The following is a 19,971-nucleotide window of genomic DNA, read 5'->3' as shown; positions in this document are numbered from 1 at the left end:
ACAAAGCACAAGTTCTATATTTGATTCTCCATGCCGCTGGATTGTGTCTGCACCTCCCAAAAGAATGACGGATACAGGAACACATCCTCATCTCTTCGTGGATTGTGTCCACATATTCCAGAAGAATGACAGACTGAGGAACACATCCTCATCTCTTTGTGGATTGTGTCCACATATTCCAGAAGAATGACAGACTGAGGAACACATCCTCATCTCCATGTGGATTGTGCCTGCACCTCCCAGGAGAGGGACGGATAGAGGAGCGTACCCTTGTCTCCGTGTGGATTGTGTCTGCATGTCTCAGAAAAATGCTAGGAAAAGGATGGTATCCTCATCTCCATGAAAATTGTGTCCACCCATTCCAGAAGAATGACAGACAGGGGGAACGTATCCTCATCTCCGCCATACATCTTTAGACTTTAATGATTAGGAAGAACAAAGGATCATGTGCCAGAGACTCATCAATATAAGCCACAGTGCTAATTTGAGGTGTGCAAAGGAAGCATGAAGTACAAAAGGAATTATCAAGCCCTAAGTAGCAGGTGTTCATAAAACGGTGGCCATCTCTTTGGTCATCACAGGCAAGCTGGGAAAAGAATTTTGATCTTCAAATGAGAGATTGTAGTTCAACTTGCTCATTACAAAAATAACAATAAATGGCGAACTGACTGTCACCTTGTATTTATAGAGCCCACTTGACGGGTTCGGGAAGGCTTATGTGTTTATAAGAAGGGGGTTATGCCATTGGGATGATGTGTGTCTGATTCAAAAGCAAAGAAACTCAGCGTGTGCATTCTAGGATGCTCCAGGGTGATCATCATTAAAAGAACAGATTTTGTGGAACAGAATTAATGGTGCTGGCTCTCTTTCTTTCTTTCTTTCTTTCTTTCTTTCTTTCTTTTGAGAAACTGTCATAAAAGAAGAATACAGAAACCAGCCTTTAACTTGTTCTGATCCTTTTCAGATATCCTCGTTTTCCAACAATCAAAAAATGGGAATCCTCCTGTGTCGACAGGCGTATATTTTGTTAAGTTGTAAATCTGGTTGAAAACATACCCAGCATGACATAACCAACTGCAGAGAGTACATAGTGAATGGTCCATATGTGAACTCTCGAAGCTTTAATAGAACAGAATGCTTGTTTAATTCTGTCGTCTTTCTCAATACAATGTATAGAGAAAGTGTCTTGAACCAGGATATTCCTTACTCATTTAAGGATACGTTGGTATTTTTCAAGTCAATGGCATTTCTTTACAAACGTGGTATACAGTAATCCCTCCTCGATCGCGGGGGTTGCGTTCCAGATCCCCCCGCGATAGGTGAAAATCCGCGAAGTAGAAACCATATGTTTGTATGGTTATTTTTATATATTTTAAGCCCTTATAAACTCTCCCACCCTGTTAACATCCTAGACATGAAATAACACCCTTTAGCCAAAAGTTTAAACTGTGCTCCATGACAAGACAGAGATGACAGTTCTTTCTCACAATTAAAAGAATTCAAACATATCTTCCTCTTCAAAAGAGCGCCGTCAGGAGCAGATAATGTCAGAGAGAGCGCTCGCTAAGAAAAGCAAACAATCAAAAAATCAATACGTGCTTTTAAGTATAAAGAAGCACCGCGATAAAGCGGCATTTTGTAGAGGAGCGTCCGTGTCCTCTGTGCAAACAGCCCCTCTGCTCACACCCCCTCCGTCAGGCAGAGAGAGTGAGAAAGATAGAGAGAAGCAAACAAGCACGGCGCGGGAAGCATATCTTATATCAATGAGGAGTTTTAGTTAATATGTAATGCATGCTCAGATTGGGTAGCTTCTAAGCCATCCGCCAATAGCGTCCCTTGTATGAAATCAACTGGGCAAACAAACTGAGGAAGCATGTACTTTAAATTAAAAGACACATTGTCCGCAGAAAGCGGCGAACCAGCGAAAAATCCATGATATATAATTAGATGTGCTTACATTTAAAATCCGCGATGGAGTGAAGCCGCGAAAGTCGAAGCGCGATATAGCGAGGGATTACTGTGTAAGCATTCTGAAAATTGTGTTCTAAAGTTAAGTGCCTCCTGTAACCCTAACCCTAACCCTTTAAACCCATGCCTAATCTTAAATAATGGTATGTATCCCTAATTTTTAAATATTTTTTTAGAGATGTAACCCTAATATTTAAGCTGACAGGGTCTTCTCAATAATCCTAATTATCCATGTAATAAGAAATAACGGATTAATATGCTGTATTTAAATTATGTACAGTACAGTTATGTTTATTTGAATAGGACAGAGTATACCTCATCACGAGTTTAGTTTGTGTTAGTGGTTATAATAAAGTCTGGTTAAAATAAAATTATTTGAAGTACTGTTTAATGATTTATATTAATTCTGATCTATAATATTAGGGATATATTTATGTCTATTTACAAAAATCGATTGAAATTAGATTTAATGCTCCTTTTCCAGTGAACCCGTGCCGTATGTACCCATGTGGCGTCATCCTCCAGTAACCCTAACCTAACCCTAGAGTTTTATAACCTATAGGGCACGGGGTACCACCAGTAAATAAAAGCCTGATAACTTACTGAACGTGTACTCTCTGAAGTGGCAAAAGAAAACATGCCTTCCGTGTTTCCGTACCCACATGCGTGACAACAAAAAGCGATCAGGGACTATTTCTCTCCAATATAAAAAAAAATCTTGGAAGGGAGACCAGGAAGACGAGACATGATCTTCTCGGAAGACACTTAAAATACCCACGAGATGAAAGAGATTGGCCGGGGAGCGTCTCGCGGGGACCTTAAACATGAGACTTGGTGCCAAGAGATTGTCCCGGGACCGTCTTGCGGAGACGTGGAACATGAGATTCTTGCAAGTCACGCACTACTTACAACCATTTTCAAATAAGACCACGGTCATCAAAACTCTCAGTCGTGGAAAAGGATTTTAGCAGACACAGATCCGGTGCTCTCAGCTCATATAAAGCGTATGAGGACAATACGATCAAGATGAAACGTCAACGACTAAGCAAAGAAGAAAGAGCAGCGTGGAGAAAAGAGACCCAAAAGCGTTGGAAAGAAAAAAATGCAGATACTGTATGAGATTATGAAAGCAGTGGAATTCGAAAGGCTCAAAAAAAAAAAAGTGCGATACATGCAGAGAAAGCTAAAGAATATGAGAGCAGTAAAATTCGAAAGGGGGTCTGCTGGAGTCAATCCCAGCCAGCATAGGGCGCCATCCCACCACAGAATCCACAAACACTACAGGCAAAATATACGAGTCTACAATAACCTTTGCATCATTCAATGCTCAAAACGTAAATTTACACAATAATGGACCATACGCTAGGAGAATCTGCGGTCCCGCAACACTTAAAGCAACAACAAGTTTCATTTCGAAGAAACCACAATTAGGTCAGGTGAATGTTTATGATCACGGAGAAGCGATGCAAATTTTAACAGGCAACAAGAAAGGTAAAGTAGTATATATTCCGCGAATAACATTAGACACCAAAGAACACCTTGATATGCCATTCGTATTAAAACGTTTACAGTTTCCCGTGAGAACAGCTTTTGCTATGACGAATAACAAATCGCAGGGACAAACATTCGAAAAAGTCGGATAATTCATTAGAGAAAAAGAAACGAAATTCACTCACGGGCAGTTATACGTTGCATTGGCACGATGAAAGTCCAAATACTGAATCAAAATTCAATGCGATCTTGAAGAAAAAGGTAATTCCAAAATATTCTTTTTACTGAAGCTTTAAAGTAAAAGTGCAAATAATGAAATTGAAACAATTCCAAAGAAAAAAAAAGATTTTAAAATTGTATAACTGATTAACCAAACACAGGGGACAGACCCCTCTAGTATTTTCTATATTTATATTTTTCCCAGGCTATGGTTATGTTAGGGGAAACTTCGCCCAGGAGGTGAAAGGCTGTTGTGGAAGAAGACGAGCGCTGAGAAAGTGCACACAGCTGGTCCTCTTCTAACACGGCTGAATCTCATAACGTTTAAGGTTTCTTTATTTAGTCATGTTTACTCAAGAAAACATGAAAGAAATGAAACAAATAAATAGAGACGGAGCAGGTTAAGGTAAGGCAGTTTGATTGTGCGGATTTACACAAAAATGACTGCAGGATACATATCAAAACTTAATCATTTTGCCCAACTCCATCCATTAATTATCCAACCTGCCATATCCTAACTACAGGGTCATGGGGGTCTGCTAGAGCCAATCACAGTGCGCAAGGCAGGAAACAAGCCCCAGGCAGGGTGCCAGCCCACCGTAGGGAACACACACACACAATTTCGGATCGCCAATGCACCTAACCTGCATGTCTTTGGACTGTGGGAGGAAACCCACGCAGACATGGGAAGAACATGCAAACTCCACACAGGGAGGACCCGGGAAGCGAACCCGGGTCTCCTAACTGCAAGGCAGCAGCGCTACCACTGCGCCACTGTGCTGCCCAACATCAATACCTGACCTCACAAATATGCTCTTCTGGCTCGATGGGCACAAATTCCCACATTTCAAAATCTTGTGGAAAGCCGTGGAGGCTCTTATAGTTGCAAAGGGCCAAATCCATATTAATGCTCATGATGATTTTGGATGCTCTTAGAGATAGAGATGGGGAGAAGCGCCACTGACTCTCCGCATCGAGAGGAGCCAAAGGAGGTAGTTTGGACGTTTGATTTGGAATGTCTCCCAGACACTTCCTTGTGGAGGTTTTATGGGCATGACCATATGGTAGGGGACCCCATGAAAGAAGCAGGACTCGGTGGGAAGATTATATCTCCCAGATGGCATAGGATCATCGGGTCTCCTAATTGCGAGGCAGCAGCGCTACCCACTGCACCACCATGCCACCCTGCTCCAATATTCTTTATTTAAAAAGTCATATGGCACAAGGAAGAAAGGAATTTCTGGAACGATTTGTGTGGGTTTTCAAAGCGACTATCGTTTCTGATTTACTGAAATTGAGCTCTGCATGGAATGGATGTCTGTCGTCAGTTGAGATGATTTCCAGTTTCTTTAGTGCTGTCCTCTGACACATCTACATTAGCCCCAATAATTTCAGATGCATTCTTAGTAATCTACCGGAACTTTATTTTAAATTTCAATTTGTCAGACTGCTAAACTAGGCAATAAAACTGAAAAGTGGTAACAGTTTGGATCATATGGCGAGAAAAGAGCAACATGAGGTCCTTGTCTACTTTAAATAGCTTGAGTTTACAAAGGAGAAATAAGTGCTGATTGCATTTAGAGAATATTATTTTTTTGTATTTGTATTCCAGTTAAGATTGTTATCTGGGTTCGTTCGCAAGTATTTACACTATTTCTACTCTCCAAAGAATATCAGTAGAGTTTCTTTGCCGCCTTAAAGCGTTGTGCCCTGTGGGACATCCTGAGGGTTCGTGGGATTCCCTCGAAGTTGCTGGATATCATGGCCAGCCTGTCCACTGGCACTGTGAGTACTGGGCAGAGTGGAGGCAGGACTTCTATGTTTTTCCCAGTTGATTCTGGGGTTCGTCACGGGTTTGTTCTGTTCAATGGTTGCATGGACTGAGTGTTGGTCAGGGTCATGGGGTCCAGCGGCTGTGGGGCATCTGTAAGTGAAGAGAGATTCACTGATCTTGACTTTGCTGATGATGCTGTGATCTTTGCAGAGTCAATGGAGGCTCTGAACATGGTGCTCGAGAGACTGAGTGAGGAGTCTGAGGGTCTGGGCTTGCGATAAAAACCAAGAGCCAGGCCTTTAATGACCTCCTGGGCACGGCCATCAGCAGTGTCTCTGTTTGCGGAGACAGTGTCGACCTCATCGAAAGGTTTACTTACCTCGGCAGATACATTCAGGTCTGTGGTGACTCTTCCTATGAAGTCAGTAGACGGATTGGGAGAGCATGGAGGGTCATGAGGTCGCTGAAAAGGGGTGTGTGGCGCTCCTGATACTGCTGCAAAAGGACCAAGGTCCAAATCTTTAGAGTCCTGGTGCTTCCTGTCTTGTTATATGGTTGTGAGAAACGGAGTGACCTGGGACGATGACGGGACTTCATTGGTAGTGTGTCTCTTTGGAGAATCCTTCGGTACCGCTGGTTTGACTTTGTGTTGAATGAGCGGTTGCTCATGGAGTCCAGAATGAGTCACATTATCTGCATTGTGAGGGAGCGTCAGTTACGGTACTATGACCATGTTGCGCTATTCCCCGAAGGTGATCCGGCTCCCAGGATCCTCATTGTTTAGGACCCAAGCGGCTGGACCAGGTAAGGGGACGCCCATGTAACACCTGGCTGAGGCAGATAGAGGGTCATTTCTGGGTGGGAGGACTGGAGGGGGTGCCAACCGGGATCCCGAGCTGTTTCGTTGTGTGGTGAGTGTGGCAATGAGCTGTACCAGTGCATGCTGCCCAACTTGACCTGGCCTGACTGTTTCTGCCTCCTCTGCTTGAACAACAATGGGTGAACATACAGATTTCTGTCTCCTAAAATCAGACATCATTTTTTTTGTCTTTTTTACATTCAGAGTGAGATAGTTCTTATTACACCAGCTTACCATCCAGTCCACTTGATTTAGATAGCGAATTCCATCCTCCCCGGATATGCGTCCCGTGAGTTCGGTGTCATCAACATACTTGATAATGGAGCAGTGTCCATTGCTGTGTCTCAGGTCACTTGTGTACAGAGTAAATCGTAATGGTGACAAGACACTTCCCTGCAGGCTCCCTGTGTTTGAATGAATAACTTTTGAAAAAGTGTCCTGTACTTTGACTGTCTGTGAACAATTTAAAACAAAACCCCTGAATCTGTAATGTGATAAGTGGGGTGGACATTCAAACTGTTCAGTTTCCCAATCAGCATGTGAGGCTGAATGGTGTTGAACGCTAAAGAAAAATCCAAAAATAGGCTCTGAAATATGAAGCAGGCTGATCGAGATAACAAGCCGCGCATCTTCAACACTTCTGTTTGCACAATAAGCAAATGGATTGTTATCTGGAAAAGACTTTGTCTCTGTCATTAAAAATTTTTCACCAAATGTTCAAAACATTTCACTGGAAAAGAGGCGAGTGCCACCGGTGTGTAGTCATTCAAACAGCTTGGCCTGGTGTGCTTTTTGGTTTGAAAATGACTTGTATACGCGATTTGACAATCTGTGTGTGTAACCTCGAGACTCAGATCAATGCTCGGCAACTTCCTTGGCTTGCAAAACGGATATTTTAGGCTTTTTATTTTCCAGTGGCTCTCCATGGTGCATTGAGTTTCATTATAAACTACCAAGGATGGCTATGTGTTTCCGTTTTATAATGAATAGAAAATGCTTAACTTTATATCACAATTTCATAAGGCAAATGCATATATACCATGTCTGTGAAGAAATAACTCTGACTTAAAAAATACAAAACTTATCCTTTAAGGCAACATCCACACTACTACATTCATCTCACAACCTAGGTGGGCTCATGCAGCCCCCCTTGCTACAGCTAGACACTGATTACAATTCAGAGATGATCCAGCTCATTGGTCGCATATTATATATTCTCAATCCAAAAAAAAATAAATCAACTAAATACCGACATGGGGAAGGTGATTACTTATGAGATCATTTTGTGATTCATATTCATAATTTATTTACACCACTTTACAGAGATCCACCGCATTAATAAAATGTGAAATCTTCCAAGGGGGAAAGACTCTTTATAGGCACTGGAATCGGAATTGGAAATCATTTAGTTGGCTGTTAATATGTCGAGCACTTCTTCTAGAATGTGCTAAAGCTCCCCATGCAATTCAGACAGCTCTTCTTTTATCTTTATTAAAACAAGCAAAGCCCAGAGGGTCTTGAAAATAAGACACCCTTCAGTCAGCTGTTCCTATAAGCGGTCCTAATTCCAGAACATTCTGAAGTGCCTGCAGATAGATAGATAGATAGATAGATAGATAGATAGATAGATAGATAGATAGATATGAAAGGCACTATATAATACATAGATAGATAGATAGATACAGTAGATATGAAAGGCACGATAGATAGATAGATAGATAGATAGATAGATAGATAGATAGATAGATAGATAGATAGATAGATAGATAGATAGATAGATATGAAAGTCACTATATAATACATAGATAGATAGATAGATAGATAGATAGATAGATAGATATGAAAGTCACTATATAATACATAGATAGATAGATAGATAGATAGATAGATAGATAGATAGATAGATAGATAGATAGATAGATAGATAGATAGATATGAAAGTCACTATATAATACATAGATAGATAGATAGATAGATAGATAGATAGATAGATAGATAGATAGATACATAGATAGATAGATATGAAAGGCACTATATAATAGATAGATAGATAGATAGATAGATAGATACAGTAGATATGAAAGGCACTATATAATAGATAGATAGATAGACAGACTTCTGGCCAAAGGTTTTAGACATTTTTATGGAAATTAATGTTTTAATGTTTCATGAACTCAACACACAGAACAAATAAACAATGGAAAATTTAAAAAGTCAAGGAATCAGTAAGTGTACATAATTTTGTTCATATTTTTGATTTAAAGTAGCCTGCACCTTTTGCTGATATAACAGCCAAACTGTGGTAAATCCTTGTGATTTAGAATGCCAGTCACCAGCTTTTTCACCAGCAGAAGCACCCCAGACCATCAAATGTCTTCCTCCATGTCTAACAGTTGGTGTCACACACTGAGGGACCATCCTGTCACCAACCCAATGATGTACAAACACCCTGCATCAGTGATGAACCAAATATTTCAAATACGGATTTGTCGGCCTATAAGACTTTCTCCTAATCTGCAGTGGTCCATGGCTGGTATTTCAAGGCCCTATTTTGTCCTTTAAGGGATGGCTTTCTTCCTGCCACTCACCATGTCAAGCAGCAGCACCAAGTCTCCTCTTCACAGTAGACACTGACACTCGCTTTTGTCGACCTGCGCTGTGAAGCTGCTGTGCTGTGAGGTGCCTGTGATCACACAAGCTGGTGACCCTCAGAAACCCATCTTCTGATTGGCTTTGGGTCATCCAGATCTCTTCCTATCAGAGTTTCCAGTTGTGTTTCGATTGTGTAGAACACCACTGGACTCACTGACGCTTTGATTTTGTTTGCTATTTCTCTAAGAGTCCAGGTCATACTTCAGAGGGTCCAGTAACACCAACTCTGGTGCTCCAACTCTGCTTTAAGGCACACAGAGGGCTTTAAAGTAATGAACAGAAGTTGGGACACCTGTGTGAATTGTTTGCTTCAGCTTGCCAGGCTTCATTTACTTGAATTGCTGCAGAACATCTGTAGGTTGTAACCAATTAGTTGTTCCTGATAAAAGGCCCATTTGTAATGTTCTGATATTTCCTTTTTTCAGCTTTTGCTAACCCATGCCTTAAATTTAAACCTTTGGCAGATTACTGCTTACCTTTGCGATTTCAACTGATTAAATTTGGAAAAAAAAGTGGAAAAACTGAGGTGTTCTAAAATTTTTGACCAGAAGTGTAAATAGAAATGAAAGGCACTGCATGATAGATAGACAGATATGAAAAATGTAAAAAGAAACGCCCCTTAAATACACACAAGAATTATAAAAAGAGAAACAAGCCTTTGAAAGATAAAAGAGCCCTATGAAGAAGGCGTGTGCCCGTTGGCCTGATGGGCCCCATTTGTGTTTCTTTCCACACTTCTGCTTCAGTAATTCGTTGGCTCGGAGTCGTCAATGCTGACGTGTCAGATGGAGGACGTCCAGCAGTATAGTGGACATGATTACAGGTAAGAGCTTCCTTTTTAAAGTGGTGGTCATCTTTTCATACTTTAATTACAACTCCCTCAACTTCTTCCCCAGACATAAAGAATTCAGTTTACAAAATTAACCAACACAAATTTGTCTCATGCGAAGCCTACTAATAAATCTGAAGGAGACTAAGCCGCTGATCTCCTTCTGTACCTGCTTCGGCGTCTGTCTACAGGAATGCTTTACCAGGGAGTTAATAATACACGGAGAAGCCCGCAATCCCATAATCCAACGAAAGGATTAAGAGAGTACACGGACCGGCAGCCATGTGGAATTCCAGACACACAGTGCTTACAATAATTGTAGTGTTGTTCCCCACTAATACCTCACTAACTACTACCTGTAGCCGGCTGACGCCCCTCTGCGTCCCCCCGATTGCACTACAGAGATGACTTCTGGAGGTTTTCACTTTTGAACATTGCGCCATGCCCAGCAGAGATCACGTTTGCTTCAGAGATTCCGGATTTCCAGTGTGAACACATGTATCGGTGTTACGGGATTATAGAGGAGTATAGAATGCTGCTGCCTGTAATTTGAGACTGGATTTAGACATTATTCCACCCATCTTCTTAATATCATTTATTAGTACTGCTTGAAGATGGAATAAGAGCAGCACATTCTATTTTTTAGCACATTACTATCATGAACACCTTCACAGGGGACATTATTGGTACGTCCCAGTACTGCACGATGTCTTCCACGTGTTCCCGGCTGTTCAGGGGCAACTGGGCGACGGACAACTCGGCGACATGCTTTACCACTTAGGTAATAGTTAGGTTCAAAGAGATTTTTTAATGATATCAGTCACTCCCCAGGAAAAAAAATCTGCTTCTATCTAGGAATTTAGAATGCATATTTGGGAAGAAATTGGAGCACATACAGGGAGAACGTGTCCATGTTTATGAGTGAGTGCCCCGGCAGCCTGTCCAGGAATTGTTCCTGTCTTGCACCAGTGCTTGATGGGATAGGTCCCAGCTTCCCTACAACCCTTTTATGGATAATCGAGTTGAAAGAATGGATGAATGAAAGAATGGATAGATGGATTAGTGACCCCAGTGTTCCTAAAGGATTTTTCGGCTCTGATACTTACGATTTCCCTTCCCCAGAGCAGACATACACCCACATAAAGCACACAGTTCCCTGCTTCTCTCACTCTGATGGGAGTGTTAGCCACTTTTAGACTGGACACAGAGCCCATACGGTTCAACATACCACCTGCGACAGTCACTCCTTGACATTATATTTAGCTCTTTTACTTAAAAAATCTTGTAACCTCCCTGTTTTGTGACACAGTATCCATTAAGCAACCTGTTTTGCAACACAAGATATCCTTTAGCCAATGGCTGGCATTCTTAGAACACCACGGCCCACCCTGTTACTATGTGTAATGCTGTTCCTAGAAAACCCTCAATCACTGGGTTTGATGCACGATAAGCTGCTTAGTTATCTTCCTTTAAGGATCCAATGAAGCTCTCAGGTTAACCACATTAGAACTCATTCGGCCAGGTCTTAGTACACTGTATAGCGCCTCTTCTGGAATGTTCTGAAGTCCTAATATACAACTGAGTCACTGCTTCTGTTACATGGCATCTTCATTACAACACACTGAAGCCCAGACGTTCTTCAAACTTAGACACCCTCCAGTCAGCTGTTATTATAGCATTTAATCATTTGTTACGATATACAGTGCATTTCCTACAATCCCATCAAGCACCTGGGCTTGTCACATTAGACACTAAGGAGTCTAATAGACTATTACACTGTAGCAATATATATAGTGCCTTTATGCAGAAATATTGGGAATTAACAAATAATGCACCCTTTACTTAAGGTTTGCTATTAATATAGCACCCCTCGTAGAACATTCTGAATCGCCTGTGTTTGCCACATCACATGGCATAGAGTCATCTCTCTCTTTATATATTATATATAAATAAATATATTATATATATAAATATATTGTGAACGCTGGCCCGGACACACACAGATGGACAACATAGCTCCACTTAACACACGTTTATTTTCACAATATTTACAATTAGTGCACTCACAAATCCCAGTGCCTCCAGCACCGATTCCCCCAATGTCCAGGCTTCACAGTCCTGTGCTTCTCTTTCTCCTGGCTGCCTCCAGTCCTCACTCCAGCTCTGTCTTCTTCCACCTGACTTCCGCTAATGACTGGAGGGAGGCGGCCCCTTTTATAGGAACCCGGATGGGCTCCAGCTGCTTCCCGGCAATCTCCGCGGACACACCCCGTGTGGCGGAAGTGCCGGCTGCGCTCGGAAGCCGTCCGGGTGTCCCCTGTCGTCTTCCCCGGCACTTCCGGGTGTGGCGGAAGTGCCGGGCTCCCGGGATAATGAGGCACTGGGGCGCTGCCTGGCGGTGGCCATGGGTCCCTACAGGGCTGGGCTTTCAAGCCCTCTACCCGAGGTCTCCAGCATAACCAGGACGGACGCCCCCTCTCGGTCTGGAGGAGGCACAAGCCCTCCTCTGGTCCTCCTGGGCGTCCTGGCCGGGCTCCAGCCCCGGCCGGGGACCACAATATATATATATACAGTACAGGCCAAAAGGTTGGACACACTTCCTCATTCAATGTGTTTTCTTTATTTTCATGGCCATTTACAACACTCCATCACTCTCCTTCTTGGTCAAATAGCCCTTACACTGCCTGGAGGTGTGTTTGAGTTCATTGTCCTGTTGAAAAATAAATGATCGTCCAACTAACCTGACTTCTGCACAACACAACTGCTGGTCCCAACCCCATTGATGAAGCAACAAATTCCACTAAATAACCCTGATAAGGCACACCAGTGAAGTGAAAACCATTTCAGGTGACTACCTGTTGAAGCTCATCGAGAGAATGCCAAGAGGGTGCAAAGCAGTAATCAGAGCAAAGGGTGGCTATTTTGAAGAAACTAGAATATAAAACATGTTTTCAGTTATTTCACCTTTTTTTGTTAAGTACATAACTCCACATGTGTTCATTCATAGTTTTGATGCCTTCCGTGAGAATCTACCAATGTAAATGGTCATGAAAATAAAGTAAACACATTAAATGAGGAGATGTGTCCAAACTTTTGGCCTGTACTGTTTATATACTGTATATATATATATATATATATATATATATATATATATAGAGAGAGAGAGAGAGAGAGAGATGACTTGACACCCAGGAGGACCTTAGAAGTGCTTGTGCTTGGGGACCACAGGTAGGGAGCTTGGAAGCTCAACCCCGTAGGGGCCCATGGTCATCACCAGGGTGCGCCCCCGCTGCCTTCGGAGCCCTGGAACTCAGCACTTCCGCTAAACCCGGAAGTGCTGGGGGGAAGAAGACTGCTTCCAGGTGCACAGCCGGCACTTCCGCCACACAGGGGAGTGACCGCGTTGGAGTGTCGGGAAGCACCTGGAGCCCATCCGGGCTTGCATAAAAGGGGACCACCTCCCTCCATTCGAAGGCTGGAGTCGGATGGAAGAGAACAGAGCTCGGAGGAGAGGCGGACCAGAGAACTGAAGGCATTGTGAGAAGGCCTGGGCTTAAAGGGGTGAGTGGTGCTGCGGCACTGGGTTTTGTGCACTCTGTTGTATATAAATAGTGTAAATAAAGGTGTGTGTGTGTGGTGAAACCATCATGTCTACCTGTCTGTGTCCAGGCTGTACCCCACAATATATATATATATATATATATATATATATATATATATATATATATAAAATTACTAATTAAGTAATTACACATAAGACTAACTAAGCTACTTGTCTAAGACAAGTTGGTGTATGCAGTGCACCATCTATTAGGAAGTATTTTGTAATGTATATAATAAAATACATTGTATTTTTCATTCCAACAGATGGCGTATCACAAACATTAGCACTGCTTTTATAAATCTCATACAACAGAGACAAAACAACACAATCTATGGACACATAGATTTACAGACACATACCCTGACACCTGAGTCAGATAAACTGATTTCTGTCCATCCAGCAGCTGCTCTCTGTTGGACATATACAGTATAGTGTTAGTGTTTACAGTAAAACACCTATTCGATTGTATTTTGTAATACATGTGCATTTTTCATTCCAACAGATGGCACATCACTAACATCAGCACTGCTTTACAAATCAGAGATATAGCAACTGGATGGACACACAGGTACACACACACACACACACACACATTTGTTCTTTTATTAAGGTGGATACTCACAAACACACACAAATGGCCATCTTTCTAGTATGGTGTTGTTTCTCTGTGTGCCACCAAAACAGGTCTGACCCACCATGGCGTTGACTCTACAATACCTCTGAAGGTCCTGAAGTATGCGGTGCCAGGAAGTCCTTCAACTCCTACCGTATAAATTGCAAGGTGCAGCCACCGCAGATTGGACTTCTTATTTCAATACGTCCCACAGATGTTCGCTTGGATTGAGATCTGGGGAATTTAGCAGTCATGGCAGCACACTAAACTCTTCATTATGTTCCTCAAACCATTCCTCAGCAATGTGTACAGTGTGGCAGGGTGCACTATCCTGCTGAAAGGTGAGATTTCTATTTAGGAATAACATTACCTTGAAGGTGTCTACCTGGTCTTTAACAATGTTCATTGAGGCACTACGAATCAAGTTAATGTCCACAGGGTTTCCCAGCAGAATGTTGTGTAAAGCATCACATTTCCTTCACCGGCTTGTCTTCTTCTCACAGTCCTCTTAACTAAGTAAACGATGCACGTATACCTGGTCATTCGCATGATCAACAGAAAATGGAATTCATCAAACCTGTAGACCTTTTCCATGGCTACAAGTTCTCCACTGGTTCAGTTCTGATGCTCGCACACCCACTGAAGGTGTTTTTGATGTTGGACAGGAGTTCACCATACAGAGCAGGGTTCACTGGAATGTCTATGGTGACACATTACTCACCTAACCATCATTAAAATTACCTGCAGTTTGGGCCACAGTAGCCCTTCCAGTGGAAGAGCCTTCATTGACCTTTCGCATCAATGAGTCTTGGCCATTTCACATTCTTTTGGCAGTCTGTGGTTTTCCCTCCATGGACCACTGTCAGTAGGTACTCACCACATCTGACTGTGAGGACCCCACAAGCCTTGCCATTTTGGAAAGACTCTGATCAAGTCATCTGGCCGTAAATATTTGTCCCTTCTTAAATCACTGAGGTCTTTACACCCACCCGACCACATGTTCTGCAATCAGCACCTCAGCTACGAGTACCTTCTGTCAGTTTAACATTTAATGTATCCCTGACCTTGTGTGAGTGCTCATAATGTACTTATTTATTTATAGTGCCTTTTCTAGAGAAACCTGAAATACCCTGAGTTAGCCATGTAGCCTGTGGGGTAGTAAAGAAGAGAAATCCTCTTTCACACCCCCCAAACAAACCCAAGGGCCCTCCACAGCACCCTGGATTGACCCTCACATAACAGAGTGTGCAGCATGACACCAAATGAGAGACCCGGTCATCACTGATCCTCATCTGACAACAATTTGTAAAGGAGAAGAAAAAGCCAGCCCGCCTGCGTCCTCCAGCAGAGCAGCTGACCCCTGGACCTGTGCAGTCTATAGAAAGGTCTGCGAGCGGGCAGCCGGCTGCCAGTGATGAGTGCCTCTTTGTGAGGGCCTTTGAATTATTCAGAGGCTGGTAAAGAGAGACACTCTCCAGTTACTTGATTAATGAGAAACGGGGATATCGGGTGCTCGAGGTAAGCCTGCAAGAGAATCGACTCGTCAAATATTAATCTGCCTGAAGCAGACCAGGCACCTTGGCAACGATGGGCCAGCTTTGTTCAGAGTCCGTCTTTACTAACAGTCTGTAGCCCCTGGGAGCCCTCCATTTAGTATCTCATGTATTTAAATGAGTGCAAAAAATGACGACGGCAGGGAAGAGAAAGGAGGCATAAAGAAAAGGCCATGTGGCCACCCGGAGACGGCAGGACGTGAAGAGGAGTAACGGACAAGTGGGCAGGACACTTTATGGTCCACTTTGTTTAGGTTTTCAGGGATGGGATGGATACCACTCCCTAAAAATGAATTGCAACTAGCAGGTATATATAGATATATAGATATAGATATAGATATAGATATAGATATATAGAGATTACATACATATATACAGAGAGAGAGAGATAGAGATACTGTATATATATATATAGAGAGAGAGATGTACTATATATATATATATATATATATATATATATATATATATATATATATATATATATATATATATATATATATATATATATATATATATATATATATATATATATACATAATGTGTGTGTGTAATAGCAGTGGCTCATGATTTTAAAAGGACTCTTGCTACTTAGGTCCAATAACACAGGTTTTCTTAATCTGTTAGAGCCCTGCAGCCTACCATACATTACAGCATACATACATTTTTTCCACATTATAGGAAGTTTTCCAAGCCTAAAGATTCAACTTCAAATGCAAGGAACCCATTTCAGAATTAAGTAGTTATTTGTCAAGCTATGGCTGTATAAGGACCCACACAAACTGGTAAAGATCCCTCTAGTGCCATTAACCTTACTCTTATTCGATGTTAATTAATGTTGATTTATTTTGTTTTATAATTGTGTCTTTCATTTTTCTATTCTTTAATATGTAAAGCACTTTGAGCTACTGTTTGTATGAAAATGTGCTATATAAATAAATGTTGTTGTTGTTGTATTAAAAAAAACAGCTTTTAAGAGGATAGATAGATAGATAGATAGATAGATAGATAGATAGATAGATAGATAGATAGATAGATAGATAGATAGATAGATAGATAGATAGATAGATAGATAGATAGATAGATAGATAGATAGATAGATAGATAGTCGTACTTCACAGGGTGTAGTAACACAGTCTGCTCCAACTCTGCTTTAAAACACACGGAGGGCTTTTAAGTAATGAACAGAAGTTGAGACACCAGCACAAATTGTTTGCTTCAACCTGCAAGGCTCCATTTGCTTTAGAACAGAACATCTGTAGGTTGTAACCTATTAGTTATTTGTGGTAAATGGCCATTTATAATGCTCTGATATTTCCAATTTTTCAGTTTTTGCTAACCTACACCTTAAATTTAAACCTCTGACAGTTTACTGCTTACATTTTCACCATTTTACATCATTCATTGCAATTTCAATTAATTAAATGTGAAGAAAAAATGGAAAAACTGAGGTGATCTAAAACGTTTGACTGGAATTACAAATAGATATGAAAGGCACTGTATGATAGATAGACAAATATAGTATTTAAAAACCAACACCCCTCAAATACGCACAAGAATTACAAAAAGAGAAACAAACCTCTGAAAGATAAAAGAGCAGACCCAGTGAGGCCTTGTAAAGGCGTGTTGCTGTTGGCCTGACGGAACTCCATTTGTGTTTCTTCACACACTTGTGCTCAGTAATTTATCGGCTCAGAGTCCTCAATGCTGGTGAGTGCCTATAAAATGTTTTCACCCCACTCATATTTTAATGTCACAGTGAGAAAAAGATCTGTGCAAAGTGGACTGGCTTCAAAACAACAATGGCAAAGGCCTGGAGTGGCCGAATCAGAGTCCAGATGTTAGTCCAATTGAGAAGGTGTGGCTGGACTTGGCAAAGGCTGTTCACCCACAACCTCTGTGCCACCTGGCAGAGCTTGAGCAGATCAACAAAGAGAAATGGGGAGAAGAAGTGCAGGGTCTAGAAGTGCAAAGCGGATTGAAAAATGGTAACTTGTGCAAACAGACTCAAGGCCGCCATGGTATCTACCGAATGCTGACTTGAAGGGGATGCGTATTTATGTGATCAATTATTTTCTGTTTTATATTTGGAATTCATTGAGACCACATTGCTGAGTTATGTTTCCATTTTGACACTGCTGATCAGAGTCAAAAAAAAAAAAACCAAAATGAAATCCATCCATCCATTATCCAACCCACTATATCCTAACTACAGGGTCACGGGGTCTGCTGGAGCCAATCCCAGCCAGCACAGGGCAAGGCAGGAAGCAAATCCTGGGCAGGGCGCCCACCCACCGCAGCAAATGAAATCCCCTGTGATTCAATGTTGTAGAACAATAACAACTTCAGCATATGTAGCACCTTTCACAGCGGTGTGCTGTGACACACCTGAGACGACTGATCCGACTGTTTAAAAAGTGGGAGGAGAGGCCATCAGAGAGCTGGAAAGCACTTGAGACGCCCAGCCCGGCCGACCAGGATGCACTCAGGCGTGCTTATTTGTATTTTCGAGCTCGTGTTTTCGCTTTAGAAATTAGGAGGAATGTGTGGAGCGTTAAAAGATTTTTTTTTTCTTTTTCCTGCTTGGCGTCTTTAGCACACAGGTGTATCAAAAGCCGAGTTAAGATAAGCTTGGAGGGGCAGGTTAATCCTACAGTCAAAGTCAATCCTACCATCTTGGTTTTTTTCATTCAAGAAAAAGAAAAAGAAAAATTGAAAGCAATAATTAAGGCAAAAAAAAAACAAAACAAAACAAAAACAAAGGGTGGGACCTCGGGCCGGTGAATAGGCAGGTAGAGCCGCTCCTGCCGCCTGATGGCTTGTGGTTTCAGTTTAAATACGAGGTTTTCTTGTTCAGCCCTCCTGTCACGTCGAAAGGGAGAAGCAAACAGAGAAATCTATCCGCACAAACGTAAACAGCAAAGACAAACACAAAGAGACCATGGCGGCCATCACAGATTTGTGGACACAAAACTCGATATAGCGATATAGTGTCTTTCATTGTGTCTCAGACTTATGGATATCAGTCGATTCATTTCCTTTTATGCCATACAGAGGAAACGGTGTACCCGATTGTCTTTCTCGAGAAACAGACTGTGAGGGATATAGTGCCTTTCATGGTTTTCAAAGCAGCTTTGCAGGATATCGAATCCTTCAAGGTATACAGTGGACATTTCTATCTTGTTAACAGAGATTGGCATAGCAATCTGTGTTTAATATAGCGCCTTTGACTATGCACAAATCAGGCTTCTCTGAATTACAAATACCTGATTCTGTGTGGTACAGAATATGCTAAAGAAATGAAGGGTATGCTGTCCCAATAGACTTGTGTGTGCAGATCATTTTTGTGATATAGCGCCTTTCATGGTTTTCAAAGCAGCTGTGCAGGATATCAGATCTGTCATGGTATTCAATGGAAACTTCTGTTGTGCTAATAGGGCTATGCATAGCAATTTATATTTAATATAGCACCTTTCACTATGCACAAATGAGTCTATATAACTTTTGTTATATAGTGCCTTTAATGGTTTTCAAAGCAGCTTTGCATGATATTGAATCTATCATGGTATACAGAGGTGGAAATAGCAATCTGTGTTTAATATAGCGCCTTTCATTATGCACAAATCAGGCTTCTCTGAGTTATAAATACCTGATTTTGTGTAGTACAGTATATTATGCTATACAAATGAAGGGTATGCTGTCCCAACAGACTTGTGTGTACAGATCATTTTTGTGATATAGCGCCTTTCATGGTTTTCAAAGCAGCTGTGCGGGATATCAGATCTGTCATGGTATGCAATGGAAACATCTGTTGTGCTAATAGGGCTATGCATAGCAATTTATATTTAATATAGTGCCTTTCACTATGCACAAATCAGGCTTCTCTGAGTTATAAATACCTGATTTTGTGTAGTACAGTATATTATGCTATACAAATGAAGGCTATGCTGTGCTAGCAGACTTGTGTGTGCAGATCATTTTTGTTATATAGCGCCTTTCATGGTTTTCAAAGCAGCTGTGTGGGATATCAAATCTGTCATGGTATGCAATGGTGTTAGTTTGTCGTAGTGATAAGACCTCTAGACATGCAGAGAGAGATAAGGGGCACTGGGGATTGTGGACCCACAGTTTAATTTTATCTCAGGGAGGCAGGGTGGTGCAGTGTTTAGTTCTGCTGCCTCACAGCACAGGTCATATCTTTTAACACAATGATTGGTCCACCATAGCTGGAAAGCACTTCCCCATCCCTCACACCATTGCACCAGTATAGTCCACCCAATACTAGTTCAGTGTCTCCTTCCCAATTGACTTCAATGTCAAAATGTCTGACTCTTTGGCGAAAGCTGAGGTGAAGCGAATTCAGCAGGTTTCTCTCATCACTAGCGCTAGACGCTGAATCCCCTTACGTTTCT

The 19,971-nt window shown here is 41.7% G+C and overlaps 1 protein-coding gene across 1 annotated transcript in view; it reads right to left on the bottom strand.

Moving 5' to 3' along the window:
- c6h1orf158 (chromosome 6 C1orf158 homolog) overlaps window positions 1-19,971 on the bottom strand; it is an 81,259-nt gene that overhangs the window by 9,319 nt on the left and 51,969 nt on the right. The gene's annotated exons all lie outside the window — the stretch shown is intronic.

Source organism: Polypterus senegalus, chromosome 6 (genome assembly GCF_016835505.1).
Source record: "Polypterus senegalus isolate Bchr_013 chromosome 6, ASM1683550v1, whole genome shotgun sequence".
NCBI lineage: Eukaryota > Metazoa > Chordata > Cladistia > Polypteriformes > Polypteridae > Polypterus > Polypterus senegalus.
Note: the sequence above shows the minus strand (reverse complement) of the source record. Positions and strands in the feature narration are given on the sequence as shown.